The sequence below is a fragment of the Canis lupus genome, chromosome 18 (assembly GCF_011100685.1).
Source record: "Canis lupus familiaris isolate Mischka breed German Shepherd chromosome 18, alternate assembly UU_Cfam_GSD_1.0, whole genome shotgun sequence".
Taxonomy (NCBI): domain Eukaryota; kingdom Metazoa; phylum Chordata; class Mammalia; order Carnivora; family Canidae; genus Canis; species Canis lupus.
In genome coordinates, this window is record NC_049239.1 from 29,035,594 (window position 1) to 29,058,067 (window position 22,474).

Consider the following 22,474-nt stretch of genomic DNA (forward strand, 5'->3'; position numbering starts at 1 on the left):
CACCACAGGATCTCATACTTTTCCTGTTACCTAGTTGGTGCTCAATAAGTGTATTTTTGCAAAAATGAATGAGGGTAGTAGAACACAGGTACACGATTGCTAATTATGTTTCTTTCTTTGACCCATATCACTCCACTGTCAAAAGGAAAGCCATGAGTCCTGGAATTCCTGATTCTCTGACATTCTCCACCACCTGTTTCTTGCATCTGGTATCATAAGAAGCCGTCAGAGGTTTGCCAGGGCGTACTTTAACATCTGACAACATTATGAAGAAAGAACAGCTCACATTTCATCTATTCTCTACAATGTTGCTAAAGTAATATTTCTTAAATCAGAATTCTAAATAATTCACTAAGACAAGAAAAAGAAATGAAAGCTATACTGATTGAGAAGAAATAAATAAAACTTTCTCTGCAGATGGCTTGATCATCTATTAGAAAGTCTGAAAGATTCAACCAAAAAACTCCCAGAACTAATAAATGATTATAGCAAGGTCTCAAGATAAAAGGCTAATACACAAAAGTCAATATTTTTCCCTTACACCGGCAATGAAAAAATGGAATTTGTAATTAATGACATACAACTATTTATATTACAACCACAAAAAATTAAAAACTTATGTATAAATCTAACAAAGTAGGTGTAAAATCTATATGAAGAAAACTACAAAATTCTGATGAAAGTTGTTAAAGAAGAACTGAATAAAGGGCAGATATTCCATCTTAATGAAAGGAAGACTCAATATTGTCAAGATGTCAGTTCTTCCCAACTGGATCATAGGTTCAATGCAATTCCAAGAAAACTCCCAGCCAGTTTAGATATTGACAAATGAGTCTAAAACCAGTGTGAAAAGGCCAAACAGCCAGAATATCCAACACAATATTGAAAGAGAAAAACAAAGTCAAGGAATGGACACTACGCAATTTCAAGACTTACTGTACGCTATGGTAATCAAAACTGTATCACATTACTGAAAGAATAAACAAATGGATCATTGTAACAGAATAGGGAGCTCAGATATAGACCCACATAAACATAGTCAAGTCATCTTTGACAAAGGGGGGAAAGGCAGTACAATGGGGAAAAAAATAGTCTTTTCAATAAATGGTTCTGGAACAAATGGAAATCTAGACACAGACCTCACACCCAACAAAAGCAAAAATTAGCCCCAAATGTATCATAGTCCTCAATGTAAAGTGTAAAACTATAAAACTCCCAGAAGATAGCATATGATAAATCCTCGGTGACAATGGGTATGGCAATGACTTTTTTACACAAAGCACCGGAGACCTGACCCATGAGTGAAATAATCAATAAATGAACTTCATTAAAATTAAAAAATTCAGCTCTATGAGAGACACCGTTGAGACAATGAGAGGACAGGTCACAAACTGCAAAAAATACATCTGATAATGTGCTAATATACATAATCTACGTAACACACAAAAAACTTTCAAAACTCACAGGAAGAAAACAAACAACCCCATTAAACATAAGGCAAAGATCTGCACAGACCCTCATCAAAGAAGATATACAGATGGCAAATAAACATATGAAAAAATGTTCCTCATCGTATGTCATCAGGGATATGCAAATTAAAATAACAAAGAGATACCACCACATACCCACTAGAATGGCCAAAACTGAAAACACTGTCAACACAGATGCTGGCAAGGACCAGGAGAGACCCTCCCTTATTGCCAGTAGGAATGCACAATGGTACAGCCAACTTTGGGAGACAGTTTGGTGATTTCTTACAAAACTAAACATCTTTGTATCATGTGATCCAGCAGTTGCACTAGCTGGTATATACCTAAAGGAGCTGAAAACTGAACATCCATACAGACACCTACACACACAGATGTTTGTAGCAGACTTATTCATAAGTGCCCAAACTTGAGAGCAATCATGATGTCCTTCAGTAAATGAATGGATGAACAAATTGTGATAAATCCAGACAATGAAATATTAGCACTAAAGAGAGATAAGCTGTCAAGCCATAAAAAGCTATAGAAGAGACTTAAATGCATATTTTAAGTGAAAGAAGCCAATCTAAAAACAGGTTATATACTCTATGGTTCCAATTACATAACATTTTGGAAAAGGCAAAACTATAGACACAATGAAAAGACTAGTGGTTGCCAGGGGCTGGGGGGCACGGAGGGATGAATAATGGTAGAGTGCAGAAAAATTTTAGGGCAACAGACCTACTCGGTTTGAATCTGCAACGGTAGATCTATGTCATCATACGCTTGTCAAAACTCACAGACTGTACGACACCAAGAGTGGATGCTCATGTGAGCTGTGGACCTTGGGTGATGACCATGTGTCAGCATCGCTTCCTTAATTTGAACAAATGTACCACGGTGGTGAGGGATGTCCATGGTAGGAAAGGTTTTGTTTGGTTGGGGATAGGAGGTGTCTTTCTCCTTACTTCCTGCTCAGTCCTGCTGTGGACCTGAAACTTCTATCTACGTAAGGGTTGTGAATACAGACAAAACCACATCACAACTTCTGCATCTGCATCATTTTAAGGACGGGGCCCAAATCCTTAACCTGGCATATGAGAGCTCTCTAAACTCATCCCCGCCTAATCATCTAACTATGCCTGTTAATTTGTTATATACCCACTCTCGTTTACCACCACATGTACACACACGTGCACACACACCCCTGAGGCCCCCTCTCATACCGTCTTTCAGAACTTCTTGCTTAGTTAAGCAGAGGTGTCAGTCTCCCGTATAGGCTCTCCCCTCTGAGCGGTGAGATTTCTGCTCTTCTTTGATTGACTAATGCCTACTTGCCTTTCAAGCCTCATTTCTTCAGAAGCTGTTCTTGGTTCTCCTCCAGTCTTATTAGGGTGCCTCGGACTGCACCCAAAATGTACCTTCTATCATTACAGAACGTGCGATGTGATTCTATAATCGTTTATCCGTGAGACTATCCTTCCATACATGAGGAGTTCCTTGAAATAGAATCGGTTGTTTCAGAACAGTTCTGTGTCCATAGTAGGTGTTCTAGAAATATTGGTTGGGTAAGATTAATTAAGGGAAAGGGGGCAGTAAGCTTCGATCCCAGCGCATTCCCAGGCCCGACAGTCATCTATGGCAAACTGCCCTTCAGGGAAGGTGTGTGCAGTTGCTGGAAGCATTTTACATCTTTAGTGAACAGGGCCAACTTCATTCCCTGGTGATGTCAATATGGCATCTTTCACCAGCCTGAAAATCCTCTGGCACTGAAAATACACAAAGTCTGGAAGCTGTTTATGAGACTGAGAAGGTGAGTCAATAGACCCCGTTCCAAGTTGGCAAGAAGGGACATAGTCCTAAACATCTAAAGCTCCATAATTCACATTAAGCTTCTCATTAATTTAAATGTTAATGTAAATTTAAAACATGTTGTATTGATTTGGAACTATTTTTGTACGAATATTGCATAACTGAGCTTTCGAACAGCAGAATCCAAATGGACATCCCTTCACATCAATTATGATGAAGAAAAAAAGTGAGGCTTTCTATTTTTCTCTCTCTTTTCATTGTGTAGAATCATTTGTTTTAGTTACATGTTCTAGCTATGAGAAGCTAGGAGAACCTCTGTGTTTGGGTAGAATTGATTTGGACAGTCCCAAGCAAAAAAGATCAATTCCTCAATCTCTTCTTTCACAGTATTACACATATTATTTCAAATATGTACAGAGATTGGTGTCTTTCCCATGTCACTGAGGAGAACCTGAAAGTCTCTATGACCATGCTGGTGACTACATTCTGTTTTGTTAGTTTTCAGCCAGACTCTCCTTTCATTGGGATTTATATTTCCTTACCTAAAAGTAAAACACAATTTTCAGAGAATGTCTCATTATGTTAGGCTCTCATAAAAGAGATTATGGTGATGTTGATAATAATGATGTGGATGATAACTGGAAATTTTGCACGTGCTTGCTTACTCTGAGCTGGACCTTGATGCAAAGTCTTTTATGAAAATTCCCATGTAGGGGCACCTGGATGGTTCAGTGGGTTGAGCATCTGACTCCTGGTTTGGCTCAGGTCATGATCTCAGGGTTGTGAGGTGGGACCCTGAGTCTGGCTTCCCGCTCAGTGGGATGTCTGCTTAAGTTGCTCTCTCTCTCTCTCTCTCTCTCTCTCTCCCCCTCCACTGCTTCCTCTGCTTGTGCTCGCTCTCTCTCTCTCTCTCAAATAAATAAATAAAGTCCTCATGCAATCCCCAAAGCAGCACAGAGAAGGGGGCTACTCTCATCACCCTGTTTTACAGATGAGGAAACTGTCCCATGGAAATATTAAGCCTTCCCTAAAGTTCCAGAAGCAGAAAGGGACACTGCTTGCCCTAAGACTCAAGCTGGTCTGACCCCATGGTCTTTCTCATCACCACCAAGCTCTCTAGGTCTTCAGCCACACAATGTGACTGACACAGACAAGCCTTGAACAGTGAATTTCTGTTTCTAAGAGATGCCTATAATGTACAATTGAGGATTCGATTATACTATTGAGAAGCGGGGTGGATGGGTGATCTCCAGAAATCCGCTTGCTGGTTCATGAATACCTCGTATCTTACTTCTTTTAACTAAACACTGTGAAATGTGAACTAATTGGTTAGTGAAGCCTCTTCCAGCCCCACATTCTATGAATCTGTGTCATATGACTCACGTTGTTCTAAACAACAAACCCTCTGGCCGGTTCTCCTCTTCACAGCCACCAACCACAGTGCTTTTTACACCCAATGCCTCTGCCTCTGCAGGCAGCCCCCCCCCCCCCGGCTCTGTTCTCTGTACAAACATGGGTACAAAGTAAGCATCGACACATTTCTTTGAAACATGCTAAATATGAGGCAGAAAACTCAGGCTACTAAGATGGGAAAAGCAGCATTTTGTTCCCCTGATCATAGAAATGAAATACAAAAATCATAGTCCTAGAGCCAAATCAGACAAGGCCTTCTTATATCAAAAGTATATGAACCAGTGCATTCAGAGGCTCGCATACATATGGGCCTCGGAGAACCTATTGAAACGGAATATGTACTGGCCTAGGTGTAGCCAACAAGCTTTATAGTATCAGGATATATGGGATAGTGAGAAGGAGGATTGCTCTGGGGTCACACACACCTGCTGGCTCTGCCACCTAGTGCCTCTTTCTGAGAAATTGACTCATGCCTCGGTTTCTTTACCTATAAAATAAGGGTCATAATTCAACATTTTCATAGGGTTATTAGGAGGCTTACTTTGTAAAATGATGTAGGTAGTTTATCCCAATATCAGAAGCATGATAGAGCTTTAAGTGAGTCTCCATTATTCCAACAACAACAACAAATCTCTTGTGTTAGTTTTTAAATTATCCTTGTAAGTAGTAATTTCAGCTACTACTCAATTTCCAATTTTAGGAATTGTTTTGTTTTTGCAAGACAATGACATATGGAACACCAATTAGGTATGAATGTTTCACTCAGAAACATCTTTCCCCCTTGGGAGATACCTGAAAGGGGGAGGATGGGGAGGGAGTCATGATATAATGTCAAATTCTGTAAGCTGGCTTACAGGTTGCCCACAGCTTTCTCAGTTTCTTCAAAATTACAGGTTCTTTCCCTTAACATTAGGATAGCAGAAAAATAGATAAATAGAAAGATAGAGAACTAGATAATGATGATAGATGATAGATAGATAGATAGATAGATAATAAGATGATAGATAGATAGATAGATAGATAGATAGATAGATAGATAGATAGATAACCAGACTACTGGTCATCGGATGCCAAAGTATCATGAATCCTGTGAGTTAAAAATCAGATTTTACTTAGTTCCATAAGATACACAATTGGTTTTTTTAAATCAATAGGTGATCCTGAAATTAATTGACTACAGTCACCTTACTATCATTTAATTATAAGTAACTAATTGTTCAGCAGAGATTGAAATGAGTAATTAGGTAAATATGATAAATTTATAAAAATTCAGGCTTTTTCTAAGCATGATAGGTTTGCTACTGCAAATTCTTCCTAACCATTCTACCTATATCACATCACGTCTTGAGAAGAAAAATTATCACAAAATTTGAAAGATGGAAGGGCCCCAGGAGCAACTTTGTACAAAGTCTTTAATTTTTTATATGGAGAGAATAAGACCCAGTGAGGTTTGAACACTTGCCCAAATTGCCTGGCTAATTATGGCAAGGTTATTAAGTGGATCCGTTCCGATTCTCAATACAGTGCCTGTAATGACTTATTTTCTTGTTGCTATCCCAACCTGAGAAACCTATAAATTATAGTGGCTGTTTTATAGTTTTCTATGTCTGTTTGGCTGTTAGATTTGAAACAGAGTGATAATTATCTGTATAGTTTTAAAGTCATGACAGAGGATTAGGTAAGAACAAGAAGTCCCTCAAGTGTATGTTCAAAATGATATTTATAGACAAATACCTTTTCCAGTGAAACACATATGGCACATTTCAATAATCAATGCAATGAACATTGGCAAAAGAAAGATTAGCAAATCTAGGATAGATACACTAAATATATGTATATATGCATATATGTGTGTGTTATATGTATATATGTTATATATATATACACATATATCTTATATCACATATATGTGTTATATGTGTATATATATTGTGTGTTGTGTGTAGGCAACTAAATACATATAATACATATGTGTTATAGACATATATATTACATATAGACCCACATATTCACCTAGATATATGTGTGTGATGTCTCTATCTATGTATTTTTGTTAGAAAGATGAATATTACATCAATTCATTTTATTGGATGAAGTTGGCAGGCAGGAATGTCTACCCTAAATTTGTTCTCATTCATATAATATGATCTAAAAATATGTTATTTGTGTTGTCTTACTCCAGGTGTAAAATAAACATCATCTGCTGAAATCCAGAACGCTTCGTTAAATTCTTTGGGTTTTTCTCAGGAAGATCAGGAACGGTTGGAGAAATTTTGATAAGGTAAGCTCCAAACACTATTAACCTCTTCTCCTGGAGTTTCCATTCTAGCTGCCCAAGTTCAGAACAAAGTGAGGTTTAATCAGTCTAAGGAATAGGCAAACGGCAAGGTGGATGCCACTTTAATTAATAATGCAGGTAGTATCTAAGGATGCTGTTGCAGGGTATGGCTAGAGTAGGCTTCCCACCATTAAACCCCAGACTTAGATAATCTGATTCACCCAACCAGGCCCATGGCAGGGTGCACACAGGGGACCAATACAGGGTCCCCTGACATGACAGCCTGACCATAAAATTCCAGCATGGAATAGCAGACTCAAATGCACCTGTCAGCAGCCTGCTGTAAAGTTAGGAGTGAAGGGAATGAGTTAAACTAAAACTGACAAAGTCATGCTCCTGAGTTCACGAATTAAATAAACAACTCTAATGACCAAGGAGAGGAGACAGTACATGGAGTAAAAATAGGCCAGGAGAAATACTATGGTGCAGTTTTCTTCAGATGAAAAATAATTAGAAATAGGGAATCAATATTCTCCCCTCATCCCACTGTATAGGAGTGAAATAGGAGTGACCTGCAAAAAAAAAGAAGGGCCAGTTAGGGGTTGCATCAGGATTTTCTTTACCTAGTAGCACAGTAAGATAATTTCTCCTGGGTGAGGGGGCGACCACAGCACCACAATTTATCTGGCTAACCAGAATAAAGGCAAACTGCTACCAACTGTCTATTAGGAGTCATGTCTTTCCAGAATCTCAAGGGGCATATCGTCTGTATTGTCCTAAAGCAGAAAACTCTATGGTAGACTGTTGACATTTATGGTTTTAACTACTAAAGCAAAGCCCACTAGATAATTTTTTTTTATTTTTCAGGCATACTCTTAAATTATTCTGTAAAGAAGATATGGAGGGAACAGTTTATCTAGAGAGCATGTGAGCTTAGGTAACTCCTCAGTATTCTTGCCACAGTGGGAATATGTAATTATACTTTAATAAATCATCAATGTTACTTAGAATTATGTGTTGGTAAAAATAAAGCCAAGGGAGGGGAATTCATTGAAATGACTGGAAAAGAATCATAAGCATGAATATAAGAATAAAATAATGTACCTGGTGCAGAACTATGACCAAAGCCAACCATCTATATAGACAATCTTGATAGCAAGGTCCAGTTAATATTTTCATCTGGATGATGCCTCTAGAAAGATGGAATGCTATTCTTTTATATTTATGCTTCTTTAGTTGAGGGTCTAGATCATGCAAGAAAACGTTTGCTTTAATTTTGGTCATTTCACTTGGTCCGATTTTGGTGACATCCCCTCCCCCGACATTTACTAGCTAAGGATTCGCAAAAGAAAAATATAATGGATTAGGAACAACTTTGTCTCCCAAAATGGAGGACAGTCATCTGGATTTACCCATACACCATGAATACATATCAAAGGAAAGAATGAATCATCAAAAATGAGATAAGATATCATCACGAAGAAGGAGTCTGATATTATTTGATATGTGATATTATTTGATACAAATAATATTTCATATTATTTAATACCACCTCATGACATAAGATGATATTTCACCTATTTACATGAGTAATCTCCAGAAATGTATGGACTACATTGACAATTAGAAGGTTGATTATTAATGGGGCTCCTGGGTGGCTCAGTAGGTTGGGCATCTGACTCTTGGTTTCAGGTCTGGTTGTGGCCTTGAGGTCATGGAATTGAGCCCTGAGTTGGGCTCCATGCTCAGTGGGAAGTCTGTTTGAGATTCTCTCTCTCTCTTTCTCTCCCTCTACCATCCCTGTCCCCCACCTCTCTAAAATGCATGAATAAATCATTTTTTTAAGTGATTATGAGCAAAGGTCTCTTGGATATATCCTTAAAGAATGTCGAGGGACTATTCAGTTTGACACTCAAAACTTGTGCTTCTGTAAGTTATTATGTAAGCTCAAAAGTAAGATCAAATCTATAAAGGTCCTGATCCTATCTTGTGCTCACTTTGAAAGGAAGGGACTATCTCTTGTTATGAGACCTCTGCTCCTACTGGGAATGTGGACTTCAGATATTTAAAAGAGGAGCCTGGTTTCTTAAACCCATCCCATTCAAGGGTGGAATGGGATCCCTTTTGGTTTAAAATATTCTTCTAGCTACATCTATCCAAGCAAGCAACCAAAAACAGTTTAGTGTTGTAATCTTGACAATGGGTATCTAAAACCGCGCTTGAACTAATGAAACCATACAAGAGGAATGCGAAAGAAAATTTAGTCATTGAGAAGGTGACCTCAAGAAGGGACACGTAGAACAGCCCAAAGACATTTTAGTGCCTGCTACAGATTTCAAAATCAGAAAGTACAACCACAAATGCACATATTGAGGAATTTGTTTGGCGTGTCTCTTGTTGTCAGTGAGGTATGAAATGGATAGAAATGGGGCAAGTGTGTAATCTGTTTTCAATCCTAGAATTTGGAGCCATGGCTTCTTCCTTCTGCTGTGATGCCAGTCCAGATACCTAGCTATAATTAGATCCTGGGGGGAAGTAAAGCTCATTCAGTAAAGCGACCAGTCCCCCAGAAAAACAAACAAAAATATTATGTTGAAAGAGAGAAGAGGAAAGTAAGGAAATAAAAAGACTGAGATGCCCCTAGGGGAGCCAAACCTCTAAGTCCTTCACGAAACAAAGACCTTTAAAGAGGGAAGAAAAAAAAAAAAAAGTGGTCGTAGGTCAGTAGAGTTTCCTGTTCCAGAAAGGAACAAATGCAAATATTAAAATCTTTGGGGAGATCAGAAAATAGAACTACTCCTTTGACTAATTATCACAGCTCCTTGCCTTACCATTGTGTATAAACACTGGCATATAGATTGTTGTCCCACTTGGAATTTTTATCTTACTCTGAACTGGCCCCATCAGCACTTAAGTTTATTTCTGACTTCTCCTCGTTAATAGAAGGACTGAGAATTATTGTCTTCTGTAAGGTGGTTAAATGGACAGAGCAACAGATTGTAACAAAGTTTCAAATAGCCCCATCAGGTCTGTGATTCATATACAAAGAGTTGACATCTTGTGGTTAAGTTGCAGTGACTGTTCCTTTATGATTGATATTTTTATTTAGGAACAAATGGAGTTCTGCTTATTCCTGGAAACATATCTATAAATTAGATTCCCCACAGTCTAAAATGAGATACGTAATTTCAAGTGAAACAATATCATTGCCTCAATCTTAAGAGAACTAAAAGGGTATTTGCTATTATCACATCCATGGGAATTTTCTGATGAAAAGTATATAGCTTTTTCCAGTTTGGATTGTCTCTGAAATGTGGCTGTATTGGTAGTGACTGAAATAGTTATTTGATCTGATTCATAGATTTCATGGTAATAGAAAAAAACAGGCCCGCATTCCCATGACTCTGGCCCTGGCTAACAAATCTTCACCCCATAAATCTAATGTAGCCCTACTGAGGGAGAGCTCAAGCCCTCTGAGATGCCTCCTCCTTGGCCTTTAAATTAAAAACAGAATTAAAACACCCAGGAGTGGCAAGAGTATAAAGAAAGAACATTTTTATAAAGTGCTAACGAGAGAGTAACTTGGTGTAACCCTTGCAGAGACCAATATGGCATGTTACCAAAAGCCTTTAAAAGTCAGGCTGCCTCTGACCTCACATTTCCTTTTCTACAATTTATCTTAAAGAAATCAGTGGACAAACGGATGTGTACGTGCACAATCACGGGGGCATTGCAAATATCAGGAACAACCTATATATCTGACAGTAAAGGACCTGTAATATGGCCTAATGATAAAATAAAACACCACACAGTCATTAGTGATGATACCATTGCTCTGAGGGTACAGACATGGAAATATGTTCATGATGTATTATTAATCTAAAAAACCTGATCATAGGAAATTATGTCTGGTACTGACAACTTATATATTATGCATTCATATGCACAGAAAAATATCTGAGTTATGAGATTATGGCTTATTCTCTTTATATATTCTATTTTTCTAAAGAAGAGACCAATAGGCGTGTAAAACAAGCTTAGAAAATAAAATAAATTGCAAAAGAAGGGAAAAGATTTTCAAAGAATGACACTTTGCCTCCATGAAACGTCATGTACTTGTACCTTCTTTTTATAATCCATATAGTTTTCACACCAGACGGAGGCCTGAGCAGGAAGTGGATCTGCGGGCCAACTCTGGGAATGGGGCTGAGCTATGACTCCTATTCTCCTGGTTTATAACAGTGACCATCTCTTACCTGTTGTTTTAAGGTCTACGCCCTCTAGCAATATGCTAAAAAGCAAGGGGAAGGGGCCCCAAAACTAATATAAACTAGACCAGTTGATCATTTAGAAGTAGGACTACACAAAAAGAATGTAAAATACCATTCCTAGGGCCAGGGACTAAACAGAGACTTTGAAGATGGTTGGAAGGTGAAAAGCAATTTTACGCACACAATGCACATGCTGCTCAGCAATGAAGTAAATCTTAGATTATCCCGGGGGTGCTAGGTGTTTGAGGCTCAGAGAAGGGAGTGCATGATTGGTGGAGGGACGGCAGTACCAGGCTCACAATTCTGCAACCCTGTGAAGTCCAGTAGGAAGGGTTCCGGGAGGGTGCCAAGGCGCTGCTTCAGCCTTGTAGAACCAAGGTCAAATCTCTGGAAGCAGCTAATTGCTCAAGTAAATACCCTTAAGGCTACGTCCCCTCCTGATTCATCCAGGTTGTTGACCCTGCCCCTGCCCTGGGATCCTGGAACCACCACCGCTTCATACCCTGGAGGTGAAGAGTGAGTCCTTGGCACCCGAGGCTAAAACAGGAGTAGCCCACTGGCTTCAGGTTCCCTGGAAGTTGCTTTCCTCTTAGCATTCTTGCATGGATCCTGGATGTTGATGCCATGAAAGGTTGGGAATCCCTCAAAGAGGTTTTGTTCCAGGAGAGTCTCTTTAGCCCAGGGTGCTTATGTTACCATCGTGGTAAAAATGGCAGAGAGAGTCACGGAGGGGGGATTCCTGGGTGGCCCAGCGGTTTAGCACCTGCCTTCGGCCCAGGGCTTGATCCTGGGGACCTGGGGTCGAGTCCCACATCGGGCTCCCTGCATGTAGCCTGCTTCTCCCTCTGCCTGGGTCTCTGCCTCTCATAAATAAATGAATGAAAGAAAGAAGAAAGAAAGAAAGAAAGAAAGAAAGAAAGAAAGAAAGAAAGAAAGAAAGAAAGAAAGGGAAAGTCATGGAGGAAGGGCCTCCTGTGCAGGTGGCTGGACGTAGACCTCCTTCTCCTTGTGGGAATGATCTCAGTGGACCCTCCCAGCACCCCCTCTACCTTCCTTCAGAGATAAGGAGAAGTTCAATAACCTGCCCAGGGTCACCCGGGGTCACTCGAATAGAAAGGAGAAGGGTGAGGGATTCGCATCGGGGTCATGGGCCCCAGCCGTAATCCCTGGAGCCCTTCCGAGTCCGGAGGAGGGAACACATTATGATGACCGTCGTTCAAAGGAACAGTAGCCATTGGGCTGACATCACATGTAACGGGGCAAGGGGTCCCCGAGACCCAGAAGGTTGACTTTTCTGATCTTTTCACAACAGGAGAGGGTGGTTCGGGAATTAGCAGGCCATGGCTCTCCTGTAGCGTCCTTGTCCTGCACCATCATGGTCAAGAGCAAGAGGGGGGCGGGCTCCACAGCTCGAGGAGGCAGAGAGCTCGGGACACTCTGGCGTCCTGGGGCCGTGTTGCCCCCCATGGGGGGGGGGATCACACTCTTAAGTTCTGCTCTCTCCTGTACATGGTGGCCCCCACGTGGAAAAACAGGGGTGAAATGAAAATGCCCTGCTCCGTCGCAGCCATTCCACAGCGCATTTCAGGGGAGAATGCTTAAAAATAAAATACCCGAAAAAAATAATAATAAAAATAAAATAATAAAATAAAAAAAAATAAAATACCCAAGAAGGCAGGCTATTTGCAGCTCTGTTTGTACGTGATCGGCTTTTCCCCGTGTGCGTGGAGAGAGGTGCCTTCCAGGTTGTCACTGTCATCACTGAGCGCTCCCTCCCTCATTCAGCAAATACTTACGGAGCATGCACATCACCCCAGGGAGCTGAGCCCGGGGTGGCCCGGGTGCATGACCGTGTCCTCCCTCCCGTGCAGGGGGGCGAGGATGGACCCCGGGATCTTAGTGCCCTGACGGTACCTGGTGGGGCTGAGCAGAACAGATGCACATTAACCTAAAGAGGCATAGGCCTGCCCACGTGGGCACGTGCTGGCTTGTCGCCGCAGGAGGCTGACATCAATCACACTGAAGACATCGACAGGCTGTCTGGGTGGCTTCCACCTCGGTCGCGGAAGATTTCATGGACGAGTTGAGTTTTGGAAAGTTTTTTTTGGGGGGAAAAAGAAAATGCCCGAGTAAAGGGCCGTGGCACAGGACGTGGAGACATGTTCTGTGTTGGCGCAGGTGGCTTCGCAGAGGACCTGAAGGAGTAGAGCTGGAATCAGGAGACCGTGCAGGTGAGACACCCGAGTAGGGAGCCAGTATCGGGACTGATGCATGTTTCCAAGTGGCCGAGAAGCAGAATCATCCTAGAGCCTAAACAGTGCCTGCAGGGCCTCCCTTGGGAACCTAGAGCCGCCGTGCAGGACACGACGTGGAATTATCACCCCTTCCTTCTAATGAACAAACGCAAACCCAAATCCTCTGTGGAGGCTTGGCCCCTACAGCAAACAGGGGTAAAGCCCCTGCTTTGCAAATTACTTTTCAGACTTTGCAAAAGCGACTTTGTCTTGGGAAAGGGAGGGCCCCGGCCCGGAACGCCGCACCTTGTCTGGTGCACAGGACACGTTCTGTGCACGTCACCCAGGTTTTTATCGGCAGCACCTCTTTATGGTCTCACTATGAACCTGACACGAAGATCCCGGGCCTGGGGCCTGCTGCGCTCCCGTGCACGGCTGGCTTTGCTTCCACAGTGAGTGGATGGGCCGTGGCCACCAACCGGTCGCATGGGGAGCGTGTGCTCCGGCTCCAGGTGACCAGGGTAGAGCCCCAGCTGCCAGGGCCCCGAGTGGCCTTAGCCCCCCGCCGTGTGTGCTTTCTCTCCCTGTTAATCTCCAGGCACCCGGCGATCTCCATGGAGCTACGGGTCGCCAGGCACCACCTCGGGGGCCTCTCGCACATGTAGTCTGGAAGCATTTCTTGCCCTTAAAAAAAAAAAAAAAATGTTCCAGGTAATTAAGTCTTTCTACCTTCATTACCGTGGGATCCTCACACGTGGTCTTCCGTAAGGCAAAGCCAGGGCTGGAGGGTGAGGGGCGGGTGACGGGAGTTTGGAGGGAACTGATGACTTAGGGATGCGCCTGAGTGGCCCCTGCCAAGGGCATTAGTGACTCCAGCTCGGTCACCTGGGTCTGGAGCGAAGGAGGCCTTGGTTTTCCCTTGGAGCTCGCGTGGGGCCAGCTCTGGGGAGCACGGGAGGCCGTGACACGCGCCCATGACCTTCCCAGCCCCTTTGTCACTGCCCTCTCCCATCTGGTCGCGTGTCTTTCCCCACCACTTCAGAGTCGCTGCCCAGCCACTAGGGTCACAGCTCTGCTCCTTTCTTCTCCGTCTTCTGCAGACAAAGCAGTCGTAATAGCCGGAGTGGCGTGTGGCGGACCCACAGGCTGGAGGGTCATTCAGTGATAGGCAGGAGTGACCCTGGTCCGTCCTGTGACATGGGCACACCTGGAAAGCACGACGCCAAGAGAGGGCAGCCAGACACCAAGGATGGGGAATGGCCACTAGTGGGGTCATGCAGGCGATGGAATGTTCTCCGCTGAGAGGTGGGGCGGTTGCCCAGGTGTGAGTAGACTGAGAACCACTGATTTGGGTGTTCCGGTGAGTGAATTGCGGGGCACGTGGGTTACATCTCAATACAACTTTTAGGCAAATCGTAATCATGGAAATAGTCAAAATTATTATAACCAGGGACACCTGGGTGGCCCAACGGATGAGCATCTGCCTTTGGCCCAGGGCATGACCCCAGGTCCCAGGATCAAGTCCCCCATCAGGGTCCCTGCATGGAGCCTGCTTCTCCCTCTGCCCGTGTCTCTGCTTCTCTGTGTCTCTCATGGATAAATAAAGATATTTTTAAAAATTATTATAACCATGTCATGTCTGCATGTGGCAAATATTTTTGCGTATGTTAATTTTGAATCTCCTCTTCCTAAAGATTTTCTTTATTCATGAGATGACTTTGCATTATCTACTGAACCCTCAAAATCACATTCTAAGGCCGCTCCCATGTTTATTCCCATTCTTTGAAACGAACAAACTCAGAGAGAAAGTGGATCTTCCAGGGCCCCACAGTTAGTACATGACAGAGTTAGGACTTGAATTTAGGACGTCTAGCTTCAGAATCCTGTCCTCTTAGTGACGTCCCCGTTCACATCCTACTGACAGCCTTCCTCTACCCTTAGATCTCTGTGATCTGGACACATGGTTGTAGAGACTGCACCCAGGTTTCTCCCTCACACGTATTTGGGTGTTTTCTTCTTTCCCTTTCATTTCTCCCCATCAGTGAGGTACGATTGGTACACAATACACAGGACTCCTTAAAGTGTACGATTTCATAAATTTTGACATCTGCAGCATCATGAAACTATCGCACAATCAAGATAATCAATATGATCTGGATAATAAACATATGCATCGTCCCCAAATGCCTCCTCATGTTCCCACATCCCCCTTACGACCTGATGCTCCTCCCTCCACTTGGTGCCAAGCCACTGCTCATCCTTTTCTGATGCTTACAGATTCGTTTTCATTTCATGGAGTTTTAGATCAAGGGAGTCAAACCATAAACAGTCTTTTTTGGTTGTTCAGATTCTTTGACCCAGCATAAGTATTCTCCTACTTCCCTGTTGTCGTGTGCCTACAAGTTTATTTGTTTTCATTGCTGTATAGTATTCCGTACATGAACATGCCACAGTTCTCTCTTATTCGGGGATTGGTGTGACATTTGGATTTTTTCCAGCTTTTAGCTGTTGCAGAAAGAAATACTACGAATACTGGTGTACAAATCTTTGTAGGGACATATCCCCCCCACTTTTTTTTGGCATAAATGCCTGGGAGTAGAATGGCTGAATCATACGGTAAGCCAAACTCTTTTTTTTTTAAACTGGCTGTGACATTTCACATTCCCACCATCACTTACCAACACTTTTTGCTCTTAGTCCTTCTAGTAGGTGTGTGGGGGTATGGTGGTTACAACGTGCCTTCTGCTAATCACTAATGGTGTTGAACATCTTTCAATGTGCTTATTTGCCATCTATATGGCTTATAATTTATTTACCATCTTTCTAGTATGGGTTGTCTGCATTCTTACTATTAGGTATTATGAGCCCTTTGTATATGCTGCTTATAAGTCTTTTATGAGATACGGGGTTTGCAAATATTTTCTTCCAGTCGGGAGCGTGTCTCTTCTTCATCTTAACAATGTCTGTCCCAGAGTTGAAGCTTTTAATTTTGATGAAGTCTAATTTATTATTTCTTTTCTTTTATGAATTATGTGTTTGGTATCATACCAGAAAGACCTTCCCCAAACCCAAGATCATAGAGCTTTCTCTCCTATGTTTTCTTCTATAAGTTTTATAATTTCACATTTTACAGTTAGGTCTATGATCCATTTGAGTTAACGTTTATATTTGACATGTGGTATGGACCAAAGTTCACAGCTTTGCATATGGACATCTAATTGTCCCAGCACTTCTTGCTGAAAAGACTATCCTTCCTTTACTGAATTATCTTTGTCAAAATTCATATATATATATACATACATATATATGTGTGCATGTAAGAATATTTATTACTTTCTCATAATCTTTGCCTATCAAAATCCCAATTTTCCTTCAAAGTCAAGTTTAGATGCCTCACACTCTAGAAAATCACCCCAAATTCTCTTACTTATGATACTTTGTATTCATGGTCAAGTAACAGGAAAAAAAAAAAAAAACACTTCTATTTTAACAATGATTATCTCCAGCTGTGGAATTTGAGATGATTTATATTTTGGCTAATATACTTTGTCAGTATTATCTGAATTGTCTACCATCAGCATTTATACTTCATAGAGAAAAAAATAATTTGATTTTATGTATTTATAGCATATACTTTGCCACACAGTTTCACATAGATTTTTTTTTTCTGTTTTGAGTAAATAAAATTGAGCTTAACTATTAGACATATAGATACACACACAGGAACACACACACACTTTATTGTCTCATATAACCACACACACACACAAAAAAAAAATCTCAGAAGAGAGTAGCCTCAGGCATGGAAAAATCTAGATGCTTAATAGCTAGTATGTGGAATCTATCACCACTAATGTCCTAGTCCTACTCTTCTCACTGCTCACTTTTTCCTCAGGCAGTCTCTCCTATGCAGAAATCTCCAAACCACTGCAGGCTTACATTACTTTGGCAATCTTGGGGGATGATGGGTGGCTCCTTCCCTACTGTCCTTGTAAAAAGGTTTGTGGCTGGCCTGCCTTGTTACGTGCTGTCTCACAACCAATTGTGCTGACTGATTGCTCAAGCCATTCCTCAATGAATAACCATATTAGATGGTCAGTCCTGAGTGTCTGAGGGTTATGTCTGGAGAAGATAAATTGAGGCACTATATGGAAGGAATAGCTAAAACATAGCAAAAAGTCTAAAGTAACCGATGTCTACTACTTTCCCATTTTTATATCATCCAAACAATCTGGTTACATAGATATCACCTAAATCTCAGGAATTTGGAATGGAGATTATTCAACTTCACTGTCATAGTTTTCTATAGCTGCTGTAACAAATTACCACAAGCTCAGTGGCTCAAAACAACACAAATATATAATCTAATGGTTCTGGAGGGGATACAAATCAAGGTGTTGGCAGAGTTGCCTTTCTTTTGGAGGCTGTGGGGGAGAGTCTGTTTCCTTGGCTTCTCCCAGTTCCAGAAACCTTGGCTTATGATCCTTTCCTCCGTCTTCACACATCTTCAGAGCCAGTGGTGTGGGATCTTCAAACTGCTCTCTCTGTAACTCGGACCCTCCTGCCTCCCTCTTCCAAGGATCCTTGCGATTATATTGAACCCACCTAGGTAATCCAGGATATTTTCCTCATCTCCAAATCCGGACTCATTCACACCCGCAAGGTCCCATATGCCACATATAGTAACAATTCCACAGGTTCTGGGGATTAGGATGTGGACATCTTCGGAGGGCCAATTGCGTTCAACACAGTCACAATGGGATTAGGTGGTAATGTTTTTTTATATTTTTATATTTTTTATTTATTTTATTTATTTTTTAAAGTTGAGTCTTTAAACCTTGTTTCCCAACTTGAAGATCAGTGTCTTTTCTCCTGTGTCACAACTGCATCATGGAACAGTGGTTGTGTATCAGCTTATCTAGATTTCACATTCTGGGAGATCAGGGAATTTCATCTCCCATAGCAAACAAATATGTGTGGGAGCGAGGGGTTGCTTTTTTTATTAAGACACAAGGTGGGGAAAAGTCGAATTTTACTTGTAACTTACATCATTCCACACTGGCAGTTGCCTCCTTGCCCCTCCCTCCTGATTAATAAAGCAATAGCGTAGATTTGTTTGCACCTCCTTTATTTGATAAATTCTGTTTCTAGCAGAAGAATAGAATTCCATCAGTAGGCAAATCACTTAATAGTTTTCAAATGACAACTATAATTCTTTCTCAGCTGTTCCTACATGTGCAAAGAGAAGCAGAGAACTAAGGCAGTTGTATGAATTATTTAAACAGTAAACCTCCATTGGCTCAATTACCTGATTATTTCAACAAGGATCTGGATTCGTTGTTAATTTTTTATTCTCGAAACTGTTCTAGTCTACTTTCATTGCCTTTATATAAGTCACTTATTTCTTCTATGTCTTAAATTCAACTTAATAAACATCACTTAACGAGTGACCACTATATGCCCAAAACTGTGCTCACATCTACGGTGGCTCAAAAAGACAGAAAACAAAGAATCTCATTCTCTGGGAGTTTTCGGCCCCCACAGGAGGGGTGATACGATTACACCAATAACTATACAGTCTGGCAGCAGGTAAAGGTCATGATTGGGATGCCAAAATGATGATAAAAGTATCTAGAGGGAGAGAGATCATTCGGTTGAGAAGAATCAGGGGAAACTCTGATAACAGAAGCATCCTGGAGAGTAGGGAAGAATTTGCAAGGCAGTGGTAGGGTAGGAGAATGTTGCTGTAGAGAGACATGCAAAGCAAGGAAACCTAGGACTAATCTCCAGAGCCATAAATTCTCTGATGATACCGGGGAATGAGAAGGTATAAGAAGGTCCCCAAAACTAAGAGACTGAAAGGAACAGTTTATGTCCAGCATCTAAAGGTGTCTAGTTTATTCATCCCAACTATCCTAGTAGTTTTCAACATGTTTGTTGTGAGGGGATGATGATTAGACAATGTCTGCAGATATTTTCATCTAAATGGGGGTGGGAGGCAAATGGGGGAGGGAGAGGGGAAGGTGATACTGCCATCTAGTGGGTAGAGGCCAGGGATGCTGCTAAATATCCTACAATGCACAGACCATGCCCCAAAACAAAAGACTTATATGACCCAAAATGCCAACTGGGCCACCGATAAGAAACTCTGCGATAACCTCACGAAGTTGTAGTATTATTTTTCTCATGTTACCAGATGAGGAAATTGAATGGGTTTTTTTGTTTGTTTTGTTTTGTTTTGTTTTGTTTTAGAACACAAATCTTGTCTGAGATCATTAAATGGTAAATGGCCTAACAAGAATAGGGCCACATTATAGGGCATGAGGAATGTGAATATATTTAAGTAACTCATGAGATGCTCTAGAATATGGGCAGGACAATCATGGGCACGACAGTTAAATGACAATGCAGGTGATGTACTAAAGCACAGCGCCTGGCACATAGTAAGTGCTCAATAAATGTTCCTTGCTGCTTTGAATGACAGCTTGTGCTTTCAGCGACAAGTGTGAGCGCCCCGTGAGCGGGGTAGGAGGGGCCCAGGGCTCTAGGTTGGCCTGGGACTAGGGCAGGTGTTCAGAGTCTGAATTGGAGAGAAAGCATGTGGCTGTAGAGGAAGGAATGCATGCAGAAATAAATGTTCCCCACAGAGAACCAGAGAGCCTGATGAGCCAATGAACGTGTTGGTACGTGCTGGGGGCGGGGGGGTTGTAAAGGTGACTCCGGTTTTGAGCATAATGAACTAATTTTCACCTCACTACCATGAAGTGGGCAGCTGCCACGTTAGGAGTTACTCTTCTCTCTTGAAACAGACAAACTGAGATGCGGAAAGGTAAAGCAATTAGTGCAAGGTCACACCACATTTTACGATTTCTTTAAACTTACAGAGAAGGAAAATGTGACCTTTTGGAGGATACAATGACTAAATCTTTATAGGGAAGATAAGGACAAAACGACATTTTTCTTTAATGATGCTTCCAAAATCAGCTTTAACAGTTATTTTGCTATGTATCTGTGTAGGTGAAAGTTACTTTAACCTCTCCCCAGGCATCCTGGCTGAAGGAGGTATGTGGAGGTATCACGGAAGAGTTTGCCCAACAGCATGGAGTGAGATTCTAGTCTCTTTGTGACACTGGCTGCTTTATTAAGAGATAGCCAGGTAACAGCGCATGGAAGAGAAGAGAACCAGTGGTCCCTGAAGGCTTGGGGTATTTACAAATGGTGGGATGCGCCCCCAGTTTGGAATGAGTACCCGATAGATGCCAGCAACTGGGCTAACGACTCACGTACATTATTTTGATTTAATCTTCCTAACTGTGTAGAGTACATATGACCACTGGTAGATGAGGTCTTTGAGGCTTGGGGAGGCCTAATGATTTACCCAAGGTCATACCCCGAGGAAGTAGCCGACCCAATACTCAAACCCCAAGCGTTGAACTCAAGTGCCCAAGCTTTTACCCATATTATAGATGTATGGCTAGAAATTAGAAACAGAAATTCTTCCTCTTTTTTTTTTTTTTTTTTTTTGTTTTTTTTGTTTGTTTGTTTGGTTGGTTGGTTGGCTTTGACAAATTTAAAGAAGACTGCACATGTGTGGTCATTCAGTTAAGCCCCACCTAAGGGTGAGGACAGAATGGCTGCTAAAGGAACAGCCTGCGTCCTTCTCAAATCCCCACCTTTACGCCTTATCAATGCTGTACAGTGGCTTCCAGGTCTCACTCTTACCGCATTAGCACTTCTGTCAAAAATTTGAATTCAGCATCTTCACTGTGCATTCTGAGTAGTTAAGATAACAGTGGACAAGAGAGGTGTCCCAGGAACAACACATTCCAGCTTAGGTAAACGACTCCACAGGTTTGTTGTTGTTGTTGTTGTTGTTGAAAAAAAAAAAAAAAAAAGACGATCAGATAAGCATTCTACTCAGAATTAAAATATGGCAATGTGATAGGTAGACATTGGGTGGATACTTCACCGGCTTGGGAGACATGGCCCGTCTTGAGTCCAGATCAAGGTCAGCGCCAGCAAAGAATGGAAAGGAAGCGTTCTAGGCCCAGGGAACAGCCAGGACCAAGATGCTACTGTTAGCACAGAAAGGAGGCCCCGTGAAGCTGGAGAAGCAGAGAAGCTAAGAGGGGGAGCTGATGATGTAAGATAGAGTTGAAGAAAGGCTATAAAAGGATGTGGATGCCAGGAATGACGTGGATCTCACCAATCAGTAGAAGGAATCTGAGTTTTCTCCCCAGTACAAGGAGATACCCTCAAGAGGATCTTGTGCTCTTCCACTCGGGGGACTAATGTTGGAAAGGTTATGGGATAGGGAGGATTGTAAAGATACCAAGAAAAACGGATTCTACTTTGAGTTTATCTGTTAATATTTCATACGAGTAAGAGAGAAAGTGAGAGAACCCCCAAACCCTTTCAGTAGCTTCATTTATATCTGAAAGGCCCATTTTTGACACTTCAATCAATCAGTGGGCACCATTAATCTGCATATTGTGTTACAAGAAGCTGCCTTTCTTCTCAATTTTCCTTTTCTTTTTGTTCTTCTCAGGAAATTAATTCATGTCATTTCCATTTGAAATCCCGTGGCATTTGACTGCACAGGCACTTAGAGGCACCCTTCTATGACTTGAAGCGCAGTGTAATGGCATCGCTTGTCAGCAGCGCTGCTTTCCATCTTAAGGAAAAAGAGTCTGGCCCCTAAAGATACATATAGAAAATGGCTTGATACATGACTGTAGGTGTGGGGGGAGGGGGGCGGGGGGGGGGCTTCAAAAGAGTTGTCTTTGGTGACTGATGGCTGGCAATTTGGTTCTTAACATTTTCCCAGTGTTGGGTTTTGCTGTGAATGGAACATTTGAACAAGTGTTTATAAGATGTCATCGATTTCACTTTAGAAATTTTGCTTTCTAAAAAGGCTCTACTTGGAAACTTTGGGAGCATTCTCTGCAGTTTAATAGTCTGACACGCTGATTTGTTTTAGGAAAGGTTGAATAATGTCAA

General features: G+C 41.7%; 1 protein-coding gene across 6 annotated transcripts in view; it reads left to right on the forward strand.

The window, feature by feature from the left end:
* Window positions 1–22,474, forward strand: part of LRRC4C (leucine rich repeat containing 4C) — a 1,155,661-nt gene that overhangs the window by 962,465 nt on the left and 170,722 nt on the right. For 5 of the 6 annotated variants that reach the window (XM_038562992.1, XM_038562989.1, XM_038562991.1 and 2 more), the window contains one exon: window positions 6,874–6,972. The gene's annotated coding sequence lies outside the window, so the exon portion shown is untranslated. Of the gene's footprint in view, window positions 1–6,873; window positions 6,973–22,022; window positions 22,210–22,474 lie in introns of those variants that run through there. The other variant, XR_005373312.1, reaches the window with a different exon arrangement.